We start from the raw sequence: 24,746 nt of genomic DNA, 5'->3' as shown, positions 1-24,746 counted from the left end.
ATAAATTAATATCACACTGTCTTTCAATAACTCTCAAGTGTTATCACAATCTGTTGGTTGGAACAACAGCATTAATTCTATCTTACACTTACTGTTTTGGGCCTGGTTATTTGAACAATTTCTTTATTTAACATATAGAATAATATTCTATATTAAGGTATCTAGTAACTTAATGGGATGTAGCTGTTCTTCAGGTAGTAAGACTATTCATTGTACTATTTGATAGCATGGAAAGCCATCTACTATGGCTGGTTGAGCATGTATATTTTCTTAGGGGTTATTGGGGTCTTAGAAAGTAGCATATAGTGGAGGTTATGGCTGGAATAATGGCAAGGATGGAAGAATGATCATATGTGTATGCAAGTCTCAAAAGTAGATGGAATAGCATTTATAATCCTCTGTGTTGAACTGAGCTAGACTGAGTCTCTATATTTATCAGTGCAATTCCATTCCCACTTTTATTTGAAAAGTCATAGGTGTCATGGTAACTAAGTAGCACTGGAATTTAGGCTGGAGCTGTTATTTGGTGTTGGTAACTTGGGAATTCAAGGATTATCAGGAGTCAGGGATAAGTAGTCAGTCTTACCTTGTATGATGCCCTCCCAGAGTGGAATAAATAAGACATGATTGTTCTCGAAGAAATTTTTGACTATCTGCAGTCGATGTCTGTAAAAATATGGTTCTATTTCCATTGCAGCATCAAAGTACTGTGACGAGAGACCTTTGCTAAGGATGGTCAGGACCCAAGTGCTGGAATAGCCGAGAATTGGATCAAGACACAAAACAAGAATGAAACCAGAACTGAGTACGAAACAAGACACCAGGCGATAATCCAAGTGAGCTTATGATTGAGCACTGAACTTCTGTTCAAGGTGCTCCTTAAATACTGAAATTCTGGTGCCAAAACTTGAAAGCCAATCAGCGGGATGGTCCAGTTCTGAATCCTTAAAGGGGCCGCACCATCTAGTGATACTCCGGAGAGTTAGAGCATCGGAATTCCAAAAACTGACTCAGTTGGGTGCAAACAGTAACAAGTACATCAATCTCTTAAGGGTGAGCATTCAATCAGAATAGTCTGGTTTAATTTTTAGTCCAATCCTTAACAACAAAATTAGCTGTCATTTTACCATATCAATGAACTGACATCCATTCATGTTGAAAATGGAACTGTGATGGAATCCAGTTTCCAGGCAATAATACTTAAATTTAATTAAAACCAGGTAATTTGCAATGAACAACCCCTTCCATAGAAACATAAACTTTATTTTCCATTGTAATTATTAGATGTTGGGGGGATGTATTGTGAATCATAGTTCAGTTATACAGTAGATATTGATGTAGAGTGATAAAAGTCAGACTGGTCAAGATTAGAAGTGAGCACTCAGTAAAACAGACTAATCATTCCCAAACAGCCGGATGGCAGAGAACCAAATATTCTCTGAATTAAGCACTCATTCTTATTACACCACACTCCTTGCTGAAGACCATTTCTAGCAACTATACAAATAAAAGCTATTTATTGGGGTATATTGTCTTCAATTCTCCATGATTTTGTACAACAGATCAGCAAATGTATATCACGATAATATTTTGGATCTCACATAAATGGAAAATATAGAGTATCCCATAAAGTTTGAAATCAAAAGCTTATCGAGGTACAGTACAGTGCAACACTCTTAGCCACCCTAGATTTTTTATATGGTTTCAGATGGTATGCCCTCTGCAGAGCACTGATTTCAACATCATCAAGGATGTTTGGGATTACCTAGAGACAGAAACAAGCGAGACCACCAAAGACTGCCGAAGAACAGTGACAAGTTCTACAAGATCCTTGGAACAATCTGCCAGCCGATTTTCTTGTAAAACTGTATGACAATGTACCTAAGAAAATTGATGCTGTTTAAGGCTATGTGGTTACACCAAATGTTGATTTGATTTACTCTTTTACTGTTTACTGATCTTTATAGTAATTTTTTGATATCTAGACACTTCTAATGTCATTATTTTTGGAAGATCTTCACTTCACAGAATTTTCGTATGTGTGCCTAAAAATTTTGCACAGTACTTTATCTTTTTGAGGGACATAATGCAGAAGAATGAAAGCTGTTATTAAATACAGCTCATGTGTCATTTTTGCCTGACTGCATTTCATTGCTCTCCAGTTTCCATCACATTAAATTCAAAATCATCATTCTTTTTTTCGTAATATTCTCCAGCAATTGCTTGATGTACAGCTGAATCATCCTCCACCTTATCCCTCTGCATTGTTGCCTCTTGTCTCCTGTGTTTGGTTGTCACCCTCATTTGCAGTTTATTATAGACCATCAAGTTAAATATAGATTCAACATAGAACAGTGCATCATTGGAACAAGCCTTTCTGCTGACCAAGATGCTGATCTAAATTAATCCTGTTTGCTTGCATATGGGCCCTGTTTCTCTAATCCTTTTCTGACCATATGTTTATCTAAACACCTCTTCAATACTGGTATGGTGTCCACTTCCTCCATATCCTCTGGCAGTACATTTCAGGCACCTCCCACGCTATGTATTTTAAAAAAACTTGCAAATTTCCTTTAAAAATTATCCCCCCCTATCTTGAAAACATATCCTCAGCTACTTGGCAATTCTACTCTGAGGAATACAGACTCTGATTATCTACCTTATCCATGCCACTCTTTGTTGAAGATTGTCTCAAACTGGAAGCTAGTCAAAAGAAAATTTCCATTCTGGACATTCATACGAGATGCCATGCCACCTGGCATGCTGGCAAGTTTGACGGGCAATTTTAAACAGCCATTTTGAAATCAAACACTGTCAAGCTGCCAAGTGAAAAGCATTAAAAAAAACATCTAATTTATTCACAGGTTAAAAAGAAAATGTTTTGAGATGAAGCTGCCAATACAGAACCTCAGTCCTCTGAAGCACAGATCACAAAAGCAAGCGATGGGCATCTTTGGTCTCGATTCACAGATTTTATGCTTCTATTCTTTTAATTGTATTTTTTTTAAATCCACCCTCTAAACTGTGGCTTTTAACTTCAGAAATAAATGGGAATAAAGCAAAGCATGCAATTGCTGCAGTATACATGAGGAATTCTGCAGGTGTTAGAAATTCAAGCAACACACATCAATGTTGCTGGTGAACACAGCAGGCCAGGCAGCATCTCTAGGAAAAGGTACAGTCGATGTTTCGGGCTGAGACCCTTCGTCAAGACTAACTGAAAGAAGAGCTAGTAAGAGATTTGAAAGTGGGAGGAGGAGGGGAAGATCCGAAATGATAGGAGAAGACAGGAGGGGGAGGGATGGAGCCAAGAGCTGGACAGTTGATTGGCAAAAGGGAAATGAGAGGATCATGGGACAGGAGGCCTAGGGAGAAAGAAAAGGGAGAGGGGGGGAAAAAGCCCAGTGGATGGGCAAGAGGTATAGTGAGAGGGACAGAGGGAGAAAAAGGAGAGAGAGAAAAAAAGAATGTATGTATATAAATAAATAACGGATGGGGTACGAGGGGGAGGTGGGTCATTAGTGGAAGTTTGAGAAGTCAGTGTTCATGCCATCAGGTTGGAGACTACCCAGACGGAATATGAGGTGTTGCTCCTCCAACCTGAGTGTGGCTTCATCTTTACAGTAGAGGAGGCCGTGGGTAGACATACCAGAATCAGAATGGGACGTGAAATTAAAATGTGTAGCCACTGGGAAGGATCTTGGCCCGAAACGCCGACTGCACCTCCTGCCAGAGACACCACCTGGCCCGCTGCATCCACCAGCAACCTCCATGTGTGTTGCTTGAAATTCCAGCATCTGCAGATTTCCTCATGTTTGCGTATTTGAAAAGTATTGTTTGTCGGAGAGCGATTGAGTTTTAAATTTCACATTGTTATGTGTCAAAGGAAGGAAACTGCAGAAATTGGCTCATTTAAAGCAAAATAAATCTTGGAAATGAAAGATTTATTTTTCAACTGTCTTTCATTTCCAAGATTTATTTTGCTTTAAATGAACTGTCTTTCATTTCCAAGATTTATACAGTATAAGTACTCCCTGGTTGTTATAATCCACTGTCTGTTATATTTTGTGATGTTTCTCTCTATCACTAGAATTGCCAGCTTGAATGCAGGAGGGTGTAAGGTTACATACCTTTCTATCAATGCCTGATCAGTCATATGTTTGAACTTCTCTCTGTTCTTAGTGTAGCCAGGTGGAACAGAGAATGATGCCTGTTGTTTCAGGCAGCAGGGAAGGTAGTATAGGACATTCCTCCCCAGGTGGCTTTAAAAGTGTGTTCACACAGGTGCTTGGGCTAGGGTCTAGTTCATAAGGGGGAGGTAAGTGGTAGTGTTGCTGGTCCTTTGGGTCAATTTATTTTAGTGACCGTGTGTGCCTATGTGACCGTTTAATTGTGCAACACCTTTTGTACATTGCAGGATGGTGTAAGTTTTTGTGTGAGTCACTGCTTTAGCCTGTTATTTAAAGTATTTTGCTTAATTTGAGCTTTTGGTATTTGTATGGCGAGTTTTAAATTTCCATGTGAACTTGGAACACTAATGTGCTTCATTATACTGCTGTAGTAACTTTATTGCATTTTATTTGGTCTGATAATAACTCAGGAGAAATATTTTATTTGAAACCTGACTTGCCTCTCTATGTACAATGCTTTTTAACAAAACTTCTGTTTGTTAATAAAATTATTTTAAACTTTAAACTACCTTGTGGACTGCCTACCTTAGAGGTCCAGAACCTGCCCGTACTACTGGCTCAGTAGTTACATTATCAAAAGCAGGAAAGAGCTGCCAGTGATATTAGATGTCATGCTTGACACAGTATCAGATCTCTCCACATCAGGCCCCATTTTCCTGGTAATGGCAGTAGAAATGTGTTTAAAGAGGCAAGGGCTTAGCAAGGAGCACTGATAAAGCTATTTCACTTCATTCACGAAGATCCCTGCACAGCATAGAACAGCCAAAGAGCATTGCTGATGGCTATCAAATGAATGTGGCCTTTAATTTGAATGAGAAGGGTTGCAATTGCCTTTTCAGTAGGTTAAGAATAAAGCTGTGCTAAGAAAAAGTTTCAGTTTCCTCTGTCATGTTATCATAAGTTTCCAGCCATGGATCAAACCAAGCCCTTAAGTCCTGTGAGGTCTCCTGATGAGGGTGTGATGGGATACATTATTCCTTATGAGTGTCAGGAAGATGAATATGCATCACGCCTAGAGAAACAAGGAACTGATCAGTTCCAGGAGCAATGGCTTTAGAACCTGGCTGTCAAAGAAGAATAAAAGCAAAGGTGAAGGCAGTGCTTCATTCTTCCATCTCAATAACCTTCCAGGAACAGCATCTACCCATTGCTCAAATGAACGGTTCAACAAGAAAACACAATTGAAAAGATACAGGAGATACACTGAGGGACCTAGCCTGTAGGGTTAAACTAGCTTATAAAACAAAGATATAAATGTGTACTTCTACCTTGCCCAATAATGCATATATGGCTGTGTAACTGAACTAGCAAACTCGGAAACAAAACCTGCTGGAATGTCCTCTCATGGATAATTTGTCTTCAGAAAAACTACAGGATCTCAAACCTATTCAGAGATTGCAGGGATAGTTTCAGATTTGTCACTGAAGTAATCAGAAGCAAATATACTTGGTAACAGTATGTTGGTAGGTGATGGTGTATCACCTCACAATATCGTGGTGAACATTTGGTCCATAATGACAGAAAAGGAAGCTCATTGAACTCAGCAACCGTTTTATTGTGATAAACACAAAACAGACAAGGCACCATGATCCGGAGAGTGAATCCAACCAGTCTCACCAGACTTGGGGGGGGGGGGGGTGACCATCACACACCCTGGTTACAGTTAGGGTGACCCACAAATACACTAGCAAATACCTATATAACCCAAGCTAAAATGTAACAATAAATGAACTGGAACCTCCCACCATAATCTCACAAAAGCATTTTAACACAAGAATAATAAACATTACCAGTCATTAGAAATGCAGGAGGAGGGGGTGCTGTCAACCACGTAGCCCCCGCAGAACAACACAATATATTGTTTAACTATATCTATTTGCTGTTTGCAAAAGCAAGCAATGGGATAAGAAATTAAAAGAGCATGGGAATAGAGAGAAAGAATGTCTTTGGAGGAACATGATATCAGAGATAACACATTCAAAATGCTGCAGCAACCCTACAGGCCAGGCAGCATCTATGGAAAAGAGTATGGTCGACATTTCAGGCCAAGACCCTTCAGTAGGTTTGCTCTTATTTGTGATATCGGAGATAGTAGTCCTGCATTTGGTACCATCACCATAATATCAAAAACCATAAATGAATAAGTAGATGTCTTGAGCAAAACACACAAGATGTTGGAGGAATTCAGTGAGCTAGGCAGCATCCACGGGAGGACATTTTTGATATAGGACATTTTGACTGGACCGGGAGTTTTAGGCAAGCGTTTGTAGAATATGTAAAGATTATGCACAAAAATAACATCTGAAGCAACTGATTACATCTTATCATGCTTGGTTAAGAAGTGGTAGCTGAGTTTCTGTATATTGAAGATTCAGTATATATTCTTTATACAAGTTGCTACGTTTCTTATGATTGGAGAGAAAGCGTATATGCTATCCTTTCTCTTTCTTCAAGTTGAAAGATTTAAAAATCATTCTGCTTGACCTGAGAACAAATTTGCATGAGGATTTTCTTGTACTATATTATCAAATATAATGTAAATATAAAACACAACAGAAATGCTCAAAATATACAACGTCAGGCAGCATCGATGGAGAGATCAATAGAGATAATGTTTCAACTGAATTTCCTTGCTTCAGAATTATTAATATTTAATATCCTTTTATTGGAGCTAACACACGTTGGAGATAAAAGTACTTAAATTTATACCTGCCAATGGCTCTAATTTGCTAAAAAGAGGCTATAATTGCTTTAGTTGCTTAATATCTCCAGCTTCTCTTTCATTTCAGATTTCCAGCAGCTGGTGTCTTCTTTATTGCACAGTTCCAGTAGTTTTCTCCTCTCTCCTATGTTTAAATTCCTTCTAGATAGTTCAACATGAATTAACAAGTCTTCACCACAATCTCTCAACCAGCACTTCCACGATTCACATCAATAGTCTATTTGTCTCCAGCTCATCACAGGCTAGTTCTAATAGAGGAGTATCAAGCAGGAGTATTCTCTCTTCACAAATGCTGCCAGACTTGCTGAGTGTTGCCATCATTTTCTACATTTACCTGAGACTTCCAGAATACATGGGGTTTTTCTTTTTGCTTTTAGAGAAAATCACTCACTTAATTTCCAACCATTAATCAAAAATATTTGATTGAATCATAATCAAAATTGTCAGAAGTAAGGCCCTGCTTAAAGAAACGTAAACTTTAATTATTGAAAGTAAGAAGCATGCTGCTTCTATTGTATTAGCTTTGTTTTAAGAATGATGTCAATTACTGTATATTTTCAATATAACAAAATTTGGAAACATTTGGCAGAAAGGTATTTCTCTGAAGGTTATATTAGTGAAACCCCCAGTTTCCTTGGCTGCATAAGTCTAGGGAAGTCACTCTCTGGTCCCGCCAAATTCGTGAGATTGCGACGGCTCTCCCATCCCAAACCCCGAATTGTGTTGATGCTGTGTAATTTGCTAGCCTGTTACAAATTAGTGCCATGGAATAACAGACAGTACACGGCATATGATTAAAGGAATTATATTTATGAATCTTAACTTAATTAAAGGGTTAGTAAAGAAAAACAAAGAGAAGAGGGCTCATTTTAATTATACAGTCCAATCTGCACGTTGGAATTTATCTTGAATTTCTCTGTCACTCACACACCGGGCCCTCAATCAGTATGAAAGCTCACACCTCCTTCCGAACTGCTTGCAGATCATCTCGAAAAAACCTGTCTCCCACCGGGTCGTATCCCACAAGCAGTCCTCACCAGTGTCTTCTCTCTTCATCTCCCACTGAACAAAAACCTCAAGCCCAACCTTACTGTCCCTCACCAGAGAAACCTCCCCTCAGTTCTATCATCCTAATTGGATGTCACACATTTCTGCTCATCCCTTAACTTCAACAATAACCCAAAGAAGCTGAAAACAGAACAGACTGCTCATACAGAATTGCTAAATGAAATATATACAGCATCACAGTAAAAATATGAACCAGGGCATTACATTAGTGATGTGGCCAAGACTCAAACTCTTGCCTTTCTGCCATACGGTAGTAGGAACATACTTACTGGGGTGATGAGAACCAAGGTTGAATTTGCACATGAGATACTGAAAGCATGAAGGTATTTTAAGGGATCAGAAGCTGCTCTAGCAAGTTACAATTCATAACGAATGTGCCATTGAATGATGTTTGAGTTTCCTCGTGAACTAAATGATAGCTTTCTACAACAAATAGCAAATACAGAAAACAGAACAGCTACTGAAGTACTATGGCTGGAAAGCCAGTAGTTCAAGTACTAAAGATCTATTGATCTATACATTTTGTATATCTGTGCCAGGGTGCAAGGATTATATTGTTAATGGACACTAAGAGGTTAATATAATTTACAATTCTACTAAACAATAGATTTCAATTTGTGCTTAGGCTTTGAGGCAAGTTGTAATTCGCAGATTTCAGGGCACTGTAGTAATAAAAGAAATCCCTGTGTAGTATCCATCTCCCACATATACAGAACAATGAATCATTATTAATGACTTGAAAGACTGATACAGGCATACATTTAGTGACTTTGCTTGTAGCTTCTTGAAGCTTTAGAGATGGGACAATTTTCTTTTTCCTATATTTAAGTGCATTTGGTTCTTGCATTATCAAATTAATTTATTATCTCTCACTGATTCTGGAATAAGTGCTAAACACACCAAAGGGAATTGGCTGCTGATTGTAGTCACTGCAGCCCATCTAGTCCTATTATCTTCAGCAAACCTGAATATCTGAAGGTGAGTACCATTGGGAACCATTGGCCTTGCACCAGTTTTACATAGACAATCAAAGACAAATTTCTGCCTTGCATTTTCTTACCAGGAAGCAATTAAAATTCCAGATCTCAGCAAGCTGGATTCATTTCAAAATTGACTTCTTAAAATACTGATCATTGGTATGAATTAGACTTGAGTTAAGTGAAGGTTCCTGACATTGGGATAATCCAATATACTGGACCAGACACCAGTGATACCTAAACAAAATTAACACTGCAAGGAGTATACTGCAAAAGACAATATTCAATTTGGTCTGGAGAATTCCAAGTTGGCAAAGCTTAGAAATTTAGAACATGACCTGATTAGTCTCATTAGGGATGCTATACATTTCCTGCAGCAAGGTCTAGGCCACAGATATGTCAGGGATTATTATGTGATCTATGACCACAAGGCTTAAACAAAATTAAGTTAGTCAGAGTGAGCCTCTGAATTGTGCACTCTCTCTCTTATGGATGACTTTATTTCCCCTGGCATTTAATAGTGCATCAATGATACATCGTGTATGGAAGACAAAGCAGCTAAAAAGATGCGTAAATATAAAAAATGGTGGTTTCTAATGCAATTTGTCAACAAGAAGATTTGAAGTAATTGGTTCTTGCACTTGGCCTTTAATTGAAAGCCAGTGCTATTACATGGAGAAACAACAACCATAATAATATTAGATACAACTTTAACCAAGAAAACCAAAGCAGATACTAATTTAACATCAGCTCTGGTCTGTAAAATCATCAGCTTTGTCAGAATGAGAGAGAGTTGTATTGGGTCATTTGGTCAGCCAAAAACTCAGAAGGAAAATGGAATACACTATAATCTCGTTCAATGTTGAAAAACTAAAATAGTCTTTTCAGTTAATTTTGTAAAAAAAAACTTCTGGGAAATATAATAAACAACAGCTAAAGTCATCTTTTTGCATTTCTGAAAATCAGTGAGCTTTAAAGATTTACTTCAAATTTTCAAACTTCAGTCAACCCAAAACCTTTTCCTTTGTCCCTTAATTTCCAGACAAATACATTTCTTACTTTAATACCTTTTCTATCTTATCTAATAAGTTTCTAACTTTCTATTTAAAATTCATGCTTTCAGCCTCAACTTTGAAATTTTTATAGGACATGCATTAGCATTCTCTGAAAAAAAATAGATTGGCTTCCAGCTGTGTTTCAGACGGGACACCGCAATGGTTGTTCAGACTTGTGTCTCCTTTTATTCCATAGCCTCACTATGGGAAAGGGGCATTCATTTTGCTCTTTCTATTAAATTATAATAATAAAGTTGGCATTTTTTGCATAAAGATGAATGACTGCAAGGTTTGTGGCCAGAGTCAGTGTACAGAATGTTTATATATTTCCTGCTCTCTTTAAGTTCGCCAGATTCAATGGAACATTTATTATACTGCAGTGTCACATGTAAAAAAGAATAGTGAAGTAAGACTGATATTAATCAGATTAATATTTCATAGTAATGAAATCTGTTAGTCCAGCACTACTACAATCCCAGAAGTGCTGAACTATGTGCATCCAACTGGCCCCATATACACCTGCAGGCAATAGCAAACTTTTCTGATGATGCTTCATGCCTGGAAACTCTGTACACTTATGAGGAGAATCAAATGCAGCAATAAAATTAGTGCATGCCTGCCACTTTTGTGATATCAGTGCTACTCACCACTTCTCAGCACGTGTTCCAACATAGCCTTGCTGCACTACAGGAACTGGCTGTTCTACTATCTGATCCATTAGGTTTAGAATTGAATATTGTGCAACCATCAGTGAACACCCATGCTATGGCCCTTGTGATTAAGGGAAGGACATTGATTAACTGAGTGTGGGTTCTTGTCTTGAGCTTCCACAGCAGGAGACAAGCCAAATTACCACCAAAAATCAAAATAATCTTCATTTGTGCTCAGTATTACTCCTCAAATTCTGCTTCCACTGCACTGTGCTTGGCCCTCATCTAATGTTGAAAAAAGTACATATTTTGAAAACATGCAGATTGCTTAAAAAAAGTTTTCATAGTGAATGTTTCTATTGCTTTTCGAAGTTGTTATTGCACAAAGTAAACAATTCGTATTTGCAGTTACAAAAACAGGGTTAAATAATTATTTACAGATTTTTTTCAGCTATTAAATCTTCACCATTTTTGCTGTGATCTCTCTCTGATTTCACCGGTCCATGAATCCACAAATTGATGGACCTATAGTTATAGAAGCTATATTAATGTAAAAAAATTATTATCGGAGTATGTATATGTCAGCATTTTATTTCTTTTCAGGCTTTTACAGGAAAATACAGAAATACAATAGAACTTATGAAAGTATATATAAAGACTGACAATCTACATGCAAAAGATAAATTGTAAAAACAAATAAATAGAAACATAGAAACATAGAAAATAGGTGCAGGAGTAGGCCATTCGGCCCTTCGAGCCTGCACCGCCATTTATTATGATCATGGCTGATCATCCAACTCAGAACCCTGCCCCAGCCTTCCCTCCATACCCCCTGATCCCCGTAGCCACAAGGGCCATATCTAACTCCCTCTTAAACATAGCCAATGAACTGGCCTCAACTGTTTCCTGTGGCAGAGAATTCCACAGATTCACCACTCTCTGTGTGAAGAAGTTTTTCCTAATCTCGGTCCTAAAAGGCTTCCCCTTTATCCTCAAACTGTGACCCCTCGTTCTGGACTTCCCCAATATCGGGAACAATCTTCCTGCATCTAGCCTGTCCAATCCCTTTAGGATTTTATACGTTTCAATCAGATCCCCCCTCAATCTTCTAAATTCCAATGAGTACAAGCCCAGTTCATCCAGTCTTTCTTCATATGAAAGTCCTGCCATCCCAGGAATCAATCTGGTGAACCTTCTTTGTACTCCCTCTATGGCAAGGATGTCTTTCCTCAGATTAGGGGACCAAAACTGCACACAATACTCCAGGTGTGGTCTCACCAAGGCCTTGTACAACTGCAGTAGTACCTCCCTGCTCCTGTACTCGAATCCTCTCGCTATAAATGCCAGCATACCATTTGCCTTTTTCACCGCCTGCTGTACCTGCATGCCCACTTTCAATGACTGGTGTATAATGACACCCAGGTCTCGTTGCACCTCCCCTTTTCCTAATCGGCCACCATTCAGATAATAATCTGTTTTCCTATTTTTGCCACCAAAGTGGAGAACTTCACATTTATCCACATTAAATTTATCCACAATAAATAAATAATGCTGAGAACATGAATTGTAGACTCATTGAAAGTGAAATTCAAGGCTTGGAATCAGTTCAGTGAGGTGAGTGAATTTATCCATGCTGATTTAGGAGCCTGGTGTAGCTTCAATTGAGTAATTTAGTGCATAGAAATTGACAAACCATCCCTCCAAGGCAGCTCTCAAATGGCTTAAATACTGAATTGGTGAAGGAAGATGGCTTTAATTTTGCTCCTTTACCCCTACAGTTACTCTCACCAAATATACTCCTGGTTATTTAAAATTCACCCAACATAATCCTAAAATAAAACAAAGCCAAGAAATGTGCCTCTTGCTAATACTGAGTGAACCCAAAAATGGCTTTAAAATAAACATTTAAAATGTAATTAAATGATAAGCATCTGAATGCATCTTTTCAAGTTTTCCACTCATAATCTATATTGGTATTTACAATTGTGTGCTTTATTAATTCAGCAAACTACAGTCCTTGAAATTCATCCTCGAGATGTTCAAGAAACTTAACCTGATTACATACTGCCAAGGGTTTGCTTTACAGGATGCAAGAACAGTTGAAGGCTGAAATATTGTCTTGAATCCAGTACAATAGATATCATAGAGATTATTGGCTTCGGTTTGCACAAAGGCAACAACATTTTAAGAGGGAGTAAATTTCACCTTTCAATTTCAACTACATTTGGGTTTCATAGAGCCTATTAATTGTCAGGTGGGACTATGATGTACACTCAGTGGCTGCTTTATTAGGTACACCTGTTCATCTGCTTATTAATATAACTAACTAATCAGTCAATCATGTGCCAGCAACTCAATGCATAAAAGCATGCAGATGTGGTGAAGAGGTTCAGTTGTTGTTCAGACCAAAACATTGGAATGGGGAAGAAATGTGATCTAAATGACTTTGACTGTGGAATGATTGTTGGTTCCAGATGGGGTGGTTTGAGTATCTCAAACTGCTGATCTCCTGACATTTTCATGCACAACTGTCCCCAAAATTTACAAAAATGGTGCAAAAACAGACATCCAGTGAGCAGATGTTCTGTGAGTGAAAACAACTTGTTAACGAGAGAAGTCAGTGGAAAAGAATAGAGCAGATATTTGTTTTAATGAGCAGATATACGGGCATACCTAATAAAGTGGCCACTGAATGTACTGGGAATATTGGACATTGCCTTTCTCTAGAGGATATTGTTGAACCAAATGGCATGTAGAGGCACCTGTCATTTTCAGAGATGACATCGTTACCATAAGTTTTATTCTGTGTTTATTTTACTGAATCCGATGTTTCTTTATGCAGTCATACTCTCCGCTTTGAACTCGTGGCTCTGGACCTTGAGTCCAAGCTTTTTGGTTTATTGTTAATAAAGAGCTCCATAATCCAGATTCTCCTGTGAAACATCCAGAATAAATTTGCCTTTCTTCCTTAGAATAGAGTGTTTTGATTGTGTTTCCACTTCTCATATTTTTAAAAACAAAATTCTTCACACAGTTCACAGCCCAGAATGAATCTACTGCCTCCACATTCTTTATCAATAATGACTGAGATTGCAAATCGTACACAGTTCATCATGTCACAAATGTTGTCAGAGGAATGAGGTCAAATCACAACAGACAGTAATATGTATTTCTGGAGAATTTATACCATTTAACACTGACAGCAGTGTAGCAACCTATCAACAAAAGAAGAGATTTTGAATTTGCAAAACTGAAATTTTAACAGCAGTTTAGAAAATAAAGTAAGAGGAATTGAGTGATGGAGCCTCTGCTTGGTTTTGTACTCATGAATTATTTTGTACTTTTAAACTTTCAGCCAGGTCCCAGCCCCCTCTACTGATTTAACATTTATACACATCTTGGATCTGTTGGACATAAACCAAACTGGCAGGTGAGAGTAGGACACCTGGCACCTAAGGTAAAATCTATGCCTCCTACGACAGTCTCTGAGGAAATCTGAGTGCAAGTTGTACTTCATTTCTTTCTGCTTCTAATAGAATCAAGACTACATGATTCAATGTTAAAAGTCTTCGTTGAATCATAATGTTTTGAAGAGCACAGTAATTTATAATTATTTGTTCTGTACAATCTGCACAGCCATGTATGATGTGCCCTAACAGTAAGACTGTGGTAATGACCAAACTAGTCAAAGTATATGCCTTGCTCCAAAGATTCCACACAGACATTGAAGCCTTTCTTAGATGAATGATTAGTCATGGTAGCAGGGATCAAGATCTTCCAGCCATAAGCCATCTTTGGATTTGCTTCCCTATGCCCCATTGAAATGGTTTAGAAGGGCTAATCATTGATGGAAAAAAAAGCACTATTGTTCCTGCATGCAATGCTTTGGTAGAGAAGATTCTCATACACAGTCACTATTTGGAGGGAGTAGATTTGTAGCTGGGGGGAAAATCCACATGCAGGACAATACATACTTTTTTTGGGTCTTTAATTCCTTTAAATGTTTTAGATGTTTTAATGCAGAAAGAGGGTATCAAAATAAAAATGACAAAATAAACCAAAAAAAACACAGTTCCTGCTGTTACAATCTCAGCTTAATTTCAGTCCACACCCTTGTTACATATGAAGGTAAATAATACAAAATATACAAAACCAATACGGTAGTGGAAATTCTAAAAAAGGACAAAACAAATATGGTAGCATAGCAGTTAGTGAATCACCTTACAGTACCAGCTATAAGACTGGGGTTCAGTTCCCACCACTGTCTCTAAGGGGATTGTACGTTCGGGTACTCGGATTTCTTCCCACATTCTAAAGATGTATGGTTAGGGTTAGTGAGCTGTGGGCATTCTATGATGGCATTTCCTCGTCCTTTATTCTAAAACCATGTCTCAAACTAGTTGTGGTTTTAAGTCAAAGATAAATAAGCATCGTGGCACTCAACCCCTTCTCAGACAGAGGTGATGTTTGGGGAGTGGCTGCTGTTTCTTCAGGACCAGTCATTGACCTGGGAGATGGAACCTGCATGAGAAAGGAAGGTGGCAGCAGGGAAGAGGTAATGAACTGGCTTTTCAACAGGCTTGGGCTTGATGAAGTGTGTTCACCTTCGAGCTATGTTCTGCTGCTCTTCTAAAGGGGTTTTGTGTTGCTGAAGGTCTCTGATAAATTTGAGATGGATGTTAAAGTGTGCAACCTCACAGGTACATAAATCTGCACTCAACAAAACAGTGGATAACTTGCTTATGAAATAATTTAATATAAAATCACTAAATTGGTACTTGTCATGATGCGATAGCCCAATGATCAGACTTAAGTCACCTAGAACTACTTTCCCTAAAGTCTAATATGGCTAATTTCTGTTCAGTGGGCTATAGCCTCATGACAGGTCTCAATTTAGTGGATTTTTATTTTTATTAGAAGACAAAAAACTGATCATTTGATACATATAATTCTTAAAATTATTAACATGGTAAGATAAAAGTACATGAAAACTGTTACCCCAACTAGTAGTCTTGAACCAAAGGCTTTTGTGAACTAAAGTGACCAAAACTTGGTGACAAAGAAATTTTTGATCACTGAAAGAATTGTGAACCTTTGTAAACATCTGTTTCTTGACCGTATTTCAGCTGGATAATAGATACTTTCGCTGTTAGGGATATCAAGGGGCACATGGGCAATGTTGGATAATGGAGTTGAGGCAAAGAATCTGCCATGATTTTATTGATTGCCAGAGGTGCTACAAAGTTCAAACTGTACTCCAGCTCCCAAATATTATATCTGAATCTTCCGAATAGAATGTTTTAGATCAAGATAGCACAGACAGCTGTAAGGTTCCTATTTTCACATCAACACAGCACCAGACAGTGAAATGTGAGGAATTGTTTAATGTTGTTGGTCATACTTAGTGGCAACAGGGATAAAACAAAGCAAATGAACTTCATTTTATGTTAGATCTGAAAGGAAGTCAGATAATAAAACTTCATTTGCTCAATCTGATTTCAATAAAAACTTCTGGTCTCACATGTGGGGGGGGGTGGGGGGGAAGTGAGAGCTGGATTCTTTGGTCCGAATTCTGCAGCAGTACCAAACCTCAGATACAATTATGCACTGCCGTGGCTGCTTCAAAATATTCTGAAGAATAGAAAGGAGTTCCTGCTGACAAACCCCAAAAAATCTGAAATACATTGGGCATCTACCCCTCCTATCAGTTGTATTTATGTAGGATCATTCTTTCAAGCAAACAGTTCATGCTGCTCTTTTGCAGCAATTTTCTCACCATCATCAATCAATATTTTCACTCATTGATTTCTGCTTTGATGTCAGTTCTATTATTTTGTGTGGATTAGTCAGGTTTGTCTCATGTCATTTTTCCTCAGGTAACCAATAGTTCAAGCTCTTGGGAGTGTTAGCATCCTAAAATTGTTATCCATAATTTAAAGTTTCTCTAATTTCTTTTAATAAGTGATGTAAGGATTAAATAAACATGACTCGCGTCATCTAAAATTGAACAAACTATTATTTCAAAAGCACAATCCTAGAAAAAAGATTAATCATATCTGTTTACAGAAAACATAAGAGTAGCTACGTTTTTAACCATGCTATAATAATACAATCCTTGACTACATATTTCCCAAATGTCAGATTTATTCTTTGCACGAAATGTAAAATCTATCTTTCTGTCCAATTGTGATCTTTGTGAAGTAAGGCCATGGCTAATTTAAACTCCTAAGATACTGTATATATTTGAAGCCCAGGTCTGTTCATTGCCCTTTCAGTATGTTGAATCCCATATTGATTTCTCCAGCGGAGCGAGTCTTTTTTTTTTCTGTTTTACGAGGCTCAGAACATCACTAAAAATCTGTTCTTAATAATGTCATAGTCAATTAACAGCATCTGCAAATTGGCAAATAAGATATTACATGCTGCACAGCATGTGGTACCAAGTCATTTACATGTAGATAATTCTCACTAATCTGATGTGACATTTGAACACTGTAACAGTCCAACTATGACATAAAAAATCATGACCGCAAACAGCTAATGCCTAGATACCAAAAAGAAGCCTTACTTACATTGAAGATAATATCATTATTAAAGATCACTTTAACGTAGAAACCTCTCTAGTACGCAATTGCCTCAAATTCTTCATGCACCTTTACAGTAAGATGTCTACACCTGCTTCAAGCAGGCTTCAATCGTACCGGTGCCCAAGAAGAGTGTGGTGAGTGTGGTGACCTACCTCAATGACTTGCAACCAGTTACACTTACATTCAGTGATGAAGTGTTTTGAGAGGTTGGTGATGATGCATCTCAGCTCCTGCCTGAGGGGTGACTTGAATCCATTCCAATTTTTCATACCAGAGCAACAGGTCCACTGCAGGTGCCATCTCATTGGCTCTTCACACAACCCTGAAACATCTAGACAACAAAGATGTATACATCTGGATGCACTTTATCAATTACAGCTCAGCATTTAATCCCATCATCCCCTCAATAGGTATCATTAAATTCCAAGGCCTTGGCCTCATACCTCCTTATGCAATTGGATCTTGGATTTCCTCACTTGTAGACACCAGTCACTTCAGATTAGCAAAATCTTTCCTTCACAATCTCCATTAGCACAGGTACACCACAGGGTTGTGTGCTTAGCTCCCTGCTCTCTAAACTTACACCTATGACTGTGTGGCTAAGCACAGCTTAAATCCCATATACAAGTGCGTTGAGGGCTGTGTCAAAGGTGGTGATAAATCAGCATACTAGAGGGAGATTGAATGATGTGATGTCATAGCAACTTCTCACTCAATGCCAGCAAGACCAAGAAACTGATTGTAGACTTCAGGAGAGGGAAGTCAGACGTCCATGAGCCAGTGCTTATCAGAGGGTCAACAACTTTAAATTTCTGGGTTTTCCTATTTCAGAGGAGCTGTCCTGTACCTAGCATGTAAATGCAATTGCAAAGAAAACACAAGAGCTCCTCTACTTCCTTAGCAGTATGCGACGGTTCGGTATGACATCAAAAACTTTGACAGACTTCTATAGATGTGTTGTGGAGAATGTAGCGACTGTTTGCTTCACAGCCTGGTATGGAAATGCCAATGCCTTTTGAATGGAAAATCCTAGGAACGTTAGTGGATTCATCCCAGTACATCAAGAGTAAAGCCCTCCCAATCATTGAGCACATCTACATGAAACACTATCATAGGAAAGCAGCAACCATCATCGGAGATCCTCAAGACCCAGACCATGCTCTTTTCTTGCTGCTGCCATCAGGTAGAAGATACAAGAGGCTCAGGATGTACACTATCAGCTTCAACAACAGATCCTACTCCTCAACCTTGGCTTTTGTAGAAAATGGCTCATCCATTGAGATGTTCCCACAACCAATGATCTCACTTTCAGGACTCTTTATCTTGTTATTTAATATTCTTGTTATTTATTGCTATTTATCTAAATTTGCAGTTTGTTGTCTACTACACTCTACTTAACCATTCATTGATCCTGTTTTAGTTACTATTTTATAGATTTGCTGAGTATGTAGTCCAAAGTTCAAGCAAATTTTATTATTACATTATCTAAAGGTACAGTAGAATGTAGATAAAATTGCACGTATGACATATACTACCATATGCCCAACCAATCCCTTCCCATAAGCCCAAATTAATATCAGATCCGCTATCTCATTAATGAGTGCAATTCCCGACAGTGAACCTGACCTCTATATTCAATTATCCATCCAATGACTAAGATACAAGATTCATTGGATTCTGGGTGATATTTTCACCAAATACCACCCTACACATTAATCAAACACCCCACCTACACTCCCACGAATATTTGTTTTGTCAAACATCAAAAGGGCATTTGTGTGGAAACATGATATTTTTTGTGTGTGTGATGGGAGTATACAGATGATGTACTTATAATACTGCAAGGTGCTGAAATTTCATGCACTATGTCATGCATAAAAATCACTGCTCTGAAATTTCCTGAGGTAAAATCAGAAAAAGCATTTTGCATTTCTCCCAGACACCATTTGCACTGCTGAACTCCAGGACACTGTTCTTGGTCCTTAAGTCAAATGAATTCTTGGGATTAAGTTTCTTGTTTATGCTAAAAGAATGTGGCTTTATTTTGCCATATTGACTCATGGAAATTAAGTATTATTGTGATCAAATTTAAACTATAACCACGTTAGCATTATTTCAAGCAACACACATCAAAGTTGCTGGTGAACGCAGCAGGCCAGGCAGCATCTGTAGGAAGAGGTGCAGTCGACGTTTCAGGCCGAGACCCTTCGTCAGGACTAACTGAAGGAAGAGTGAGTAAGGGATTTGAAAGTTGGAGGGGGAGGGGGAGATCCAGAATGATAGGAGAAGACAGGAGGGGGAGGGATAGAGCCGAGAGCTGGACAGGTGATAGGCAAAAGGGGATATGAGAGGATCATGGGACAGGAGGTCCGGGAAGAAAGACAAGGGGGGGGGACCCAGAGGATGGGCAAGAGGTATATTCAGAGGGACAGAGGGAGAAAAAGGAGAGTGAGAGAAAGAATGTGTGCATAAAAATAAGTAACAGATGGGGTACGAGGGGGAGGTGGGGCCTTAGCGGAAGTTAGAGAAGTCGATGTTCATGCCATCAGGTTGGAGGCTACCCAGACGGAATATAAGGTGTTGTTCCTCCAACCTGAGTGTGGCTTCATCTTTACAGTAGAGGAGGCCGTGGATAGACATGTCAGAATGGGAATGGGATGTGGAATTAAAATGTGTGGCCACTGGGAGATCCTGCTTTCTCTGGCGGACAGAGCGTAGATGTTCAGCAAAGCGGTCTCCCAGTCTGCGTCGGGTCTCGCCAATATATAATAGGCCACATTAGCATTATTTCTCCTTCCCACAGAAGTTGCATTGCATACCTATGTGTATGACTGGATTTATCTTCCAATCAGGAAATCTGGTTAGTCCACTTCAAATAAGGGCCATGCACAATTCTGATTTGATGGAGACAGCCGTGAGAGCACAGAGGAAAACCTGGAGTAACTTCTGAAATGCCCGGTTTGCTGCCGCTGCTACTGTGTGATTGAGAATCTCCTGAGGGAAGGCCCCAAAATCTTTGGCTTTACCTGCTGCTGGCAGCCGGGGCTGGGGTCGAAGCGTTTGGCAGAGATGGTGCTCGGTGCTTGATGTTGGAGGGCTGGTCAGAGCTCGAAGTTTTCGGACGACTCAGAGTCGGACTGTGGTCGGGTATGGCAGGGAGTGTTTTCTTCCTTCTCCTGTCTGCATGAGATGTGGGACTTTAGAGAGACTTTGAACTTTTTACCGTGCTAAATGGCTTGTTCTTCATCAAGTTATGGTATTGCTTGCACTGTTGTAACTATATGTCATAATTAGGTGGTTTTTGTCAGTTTTTCAGTCTTGGTCTGTCCTGTGTTTCTGTGATATCACACCAGAGGAATATTGTATCATTTCTTAATGCATGCATTACTAAATGACAATAAAAGAGGACTGCATGTCCTCATAATCTAATCTAATCTAATCTAAAATGATTGCAGATCATGTATTAATTTTACACCAAAACAACTGGACAATTGAAACACACAGCATTTGAAATTCTTCATTGTCATTAAATGATAATGAAAGAACAATGTATTTTATTACCTGTTCAGTTTTCTTGTGCAATGACTCCCTGATATATCATCAATAATTCTGTGAAACTGTTGAGGACTGATTTTATTCTCTGATCTCCATAACTGCTTTCAATGCATTTTTTCTTACTTTTCAAAGTTTGCCTGAAAAATTCTTCATTTAGTCTTTTTATGCCATGTTAAGATGTCCAAACTGGTGTCAAATTGTGTACCCCAGTTTAAATCTAAAATATACCACATTCAAAATTCTAATCTAATGATGAGTGTAATTAGTAATTTCACTGTATGCTGCATTCAATAACACATTTAGATTTGTTGTCCGTAGATAAGGAAACACCAATGTCCTTGAACTGAAGGACCTAAAAATAGTAGTGGATACAGCCTTGTCCATTAAGGGTATAGCACTCCCCACCACTGAGCACATCTGTACAGAGTGTTATCACAGGAATGCACCATCCATCATCAGGGACCCTCATCTACACAGGCCATGCTCTCTCCTTGATGCTGCTACCAAGAAGAAGGTACAGGAGCTTCCAGACTCACAGCCAGGTTCAGGAACAGTTATTACCCTTCAACCATCAATCTCTTGAACCAAAGGGGACAACTTCACTTCACTTATTATTTATTTATGTATTTGCGCAGTTTGTTGTCTTTTGTACATTGGTTGTACACCCAGTTGGTGCGGTCTTTCATTAATTCTATTATGGTTTTATTGAGTATGCCCACAAGAAAATTAAAGTCAGGCTTGTATATTGTGAAAATATATACTTCATTAATAATTTATTTTGAACTTAGATATTGTACACAGTAGGAGTATGAGGGTTTCTTGAGAAAGTAAATAAATGAAAATATTTTCTTTAAAATATGTCAAACTGTGATCATGAATTTAGTGCAACCAAAATATGCTCAGAGCCAGTATTAGTAGCAAGTAGCTGTGATTATATTTTTATATTTCCAACTAGGCAAATAAATATTTTTTCTTCACGGTAGAAGTTCTCCCAAATTACAAAGTACTGCACAATGATTTGTTCAGAAGCATGTATTTTCTGGTCGATTGTGTTCTATGCATGAGCTGGATAATCCCAGGAGCTACTGCAAAAATGGATTGCTGTCTTCACAAAATTGTGGACACTAACACTTATTCTTTCAAGAGGCACATCAACAACACTTTCAAACTGAAATTAAGATATTGAACTCAAAGCCTAAAGCTTGGATACATTTATGAATTTCAAATTGACTGCATTTTTTGTGTAGATTTCCTGTTGTTTACAAAGGCTCGTCAAATAGAAAGATGATATTTTTATATTAACCTAAAAGCTATGGAAATCACACTTCAATTTTGGAGATAAATAAAATGATAAACTAAGTGGTCATATTTTTCTTGCAGGTGCTTATGTACAAACCACGTAAATTTTTGAAAATGACACAAGAAGAGACTGCAATTTTGGTGCATTGCATTAGGGAGACAGGTTTATATTAAAGCTGATTACAAGATTTTCAAACTAGTTCACCAATGTATATCATATATTTAAAACTCACTTATTTCATGTGAGAAAATAATAATATCCTCATTTATAGATTCAAACTATGAACCAACGAAAAAAAAAATAGGTATCAGGGTCTTTGACTCATGAGTCTAGAGCATACCATAAGACATAGGAGCATAATTAGACCATTTGCTGCATCGAGTTTGCTCTGCTATTTGATCATGCCTGATTTATTTTCCCTTTCAATCCCATTCACCAGCCTTCTTTCTGTAACCCTTGACATCCGTCCTAATCAAGAACCCTTCAACAACTGGAAACATCCTCTCCTCAAGTATTCTATCCAAGCCTTGAAATATTTGGAATGTTTTAATGATGTCCCCCTCCCCCTCAAACTTCAAAGCCCCAGCAAGTAAAGGCACAGAGCCAGCAAAACCTCTTCATATGTTAACACTTTCATTCCTGGGATCATTCTCGTAAGCATCCTCAGGGCCCTCTCCGATGCCAGTGCATTATTTGGTACTGAATAGGTAAAATATTTAATTGTTTCTATTTGCTACAGGTGGTGTTGGCAAAATTATATCAGCAGGGAGATCTGTGCACAAGACAAAAAAGATTCCTTGAGTCCTTTTGCTGATACAAATGCAATCTCTAAATTTGCTCATGACACAAAATTGGAAAGATGGTTAATTCTAAAGTAGACTACAATGAATTCCAAAAATTACATGAATAATCTTGCAGTGGGGCATAAAAATGGCAATGTATTTCAAAGCTTGTATGTTTTAAAAGGCCTAATTTTGCTCCTGTACCTTGTGTTTACCTAAGAGAAAAATAGAAAGCAACTTATATAATGGTTGGAAAATAAGAATCCAAAAGGATGAAGGAGGGATGTGTATGCAGAATACTAAATGCAACATAACTCAATAAGATCCCATAAGCAAACTTGGCAATCACTATAAAATGGTATAAATGGAAACAGAAGAACATTCTTTCTCCAGAGATTGGTGAGAACAGATTAATATAGATGCACTTACAGGTACCCTTATGGATCTACAAAAGAGGAAGATAATTAAAAGACACACTTAAATATTTTTGAAGCTGGGATCAAATGAACCATAAAGAACAATATGGACTGGTTGAGCTTAATGGCCTATTTTTCTGCTCCATAGTCTAAATTATGAAATGATGCTAACTTGACAGGTAAACCATATTATTTATGATCTCTCTATTTGTTCTCTCCGAACCGCTGTATGGCATCAAACTTTTATATTTTCATTTCATTTCATTTCATTTTTCCCAACTTGACAGCTATCGCTGAATCTTACTGAATTGTGCATGTGTGAAGGTTAGCTGAGGAATGATGCAACATAACTCAGAATGGCCACAAGTTGAAAGACCTGCCAAAACTTGGTGCCAAGAATCACAGATGAATGATGGCCAGTTTTGTACAGAAGATTAACTAACACTAAGGCAAATGCTATCTAACAAGGAAACAGTGCCTACACAAGAGAAAATAATTAGTGAGGAATTGCATACATCAGCATTAGACATATTCATTTAATCAAAGCTTGATTTATAACGATCAGTGGAACAATTAATGTTCACTAGCAGCTACAGGCATTACAGTAAAGAAGTATCCTTCTGGCGTGATTATTTTCATAGTTTTGAAACAGAACACTGAAGAAATCTTAATGCAGTATTAGCATTGTGTTACACTTCATGACTGAGCGTCCTCTCGTCTGTTTCAGTATTTTATGCCTGAGGTATTAATTGCTTATCAGAACACTCAAGGCATGCTTGAGTCTAATGAAAAAGAATTAGTCAAAAAGACAAACATTTGAGAATTGTTTGAAATGAAGAGCAAGGAGGAAAATATTACAAATTAAGCCACGTCATTGTGGTTAAACTGATATCATATCAGGCATGTCCCACATCACTCAAAGCATCACTCAAAATTGAATCAATGGATTTCAGCTGACAGAAAAAAAAACAATAGGTGGATCTAAATTGGATGTTAATATATAGAGAGTGAAATTGCTCCGAAGTTTGGAAATTAGCATTGCCTGTTGAGGTTACGTATTAAGGAGCTGATTTTGATCAGGGTTTAATATGATTTTCGCCACCCTCCCACCCCATCACAATATTTTTTACAGTCAAACAATAACGGTACTTGGGGAAGGTTCAAGTGGCAGAGTGTCAATATGACACTGCAATGAATCAGGAGGAAGAGAGAGAAAAATCACTGGGGACGAAAATAACAATATGGCTGGAAGTAGAATGATAGGTTAGGCTAATAAGATGGTGTGAAAATTTTGACACTGTCATTTAATATCAATATGGTATCCCTTTGCATGAAGTAACTAGGCCATTAGTTTCTAAACTGTTAAGGTTTTTACAAACAAAAATATATATTTTTATGTTGGGTTTTGTTGTTGGAGCAAAATGAATTGAAATGATTTAATGAG

Source organism: Mobula hypostoma, chromosome 11 (assembly GCF_963921235.1).
Source record: "Mobula hypostoma chromosome 11, sMobHyp1.1, whole genome shotgun sequence".
Classification (NCBI taxonomy): domain Eukaryota; kingdom Metazoa; phylum Chordata; class Chondrichthyes; order Myliobatiformes; family Myliobatidae; genus Mobula; species Mobula hypostoma.
Note: the sequence above shows the minus strand (reverse complement) of the source record.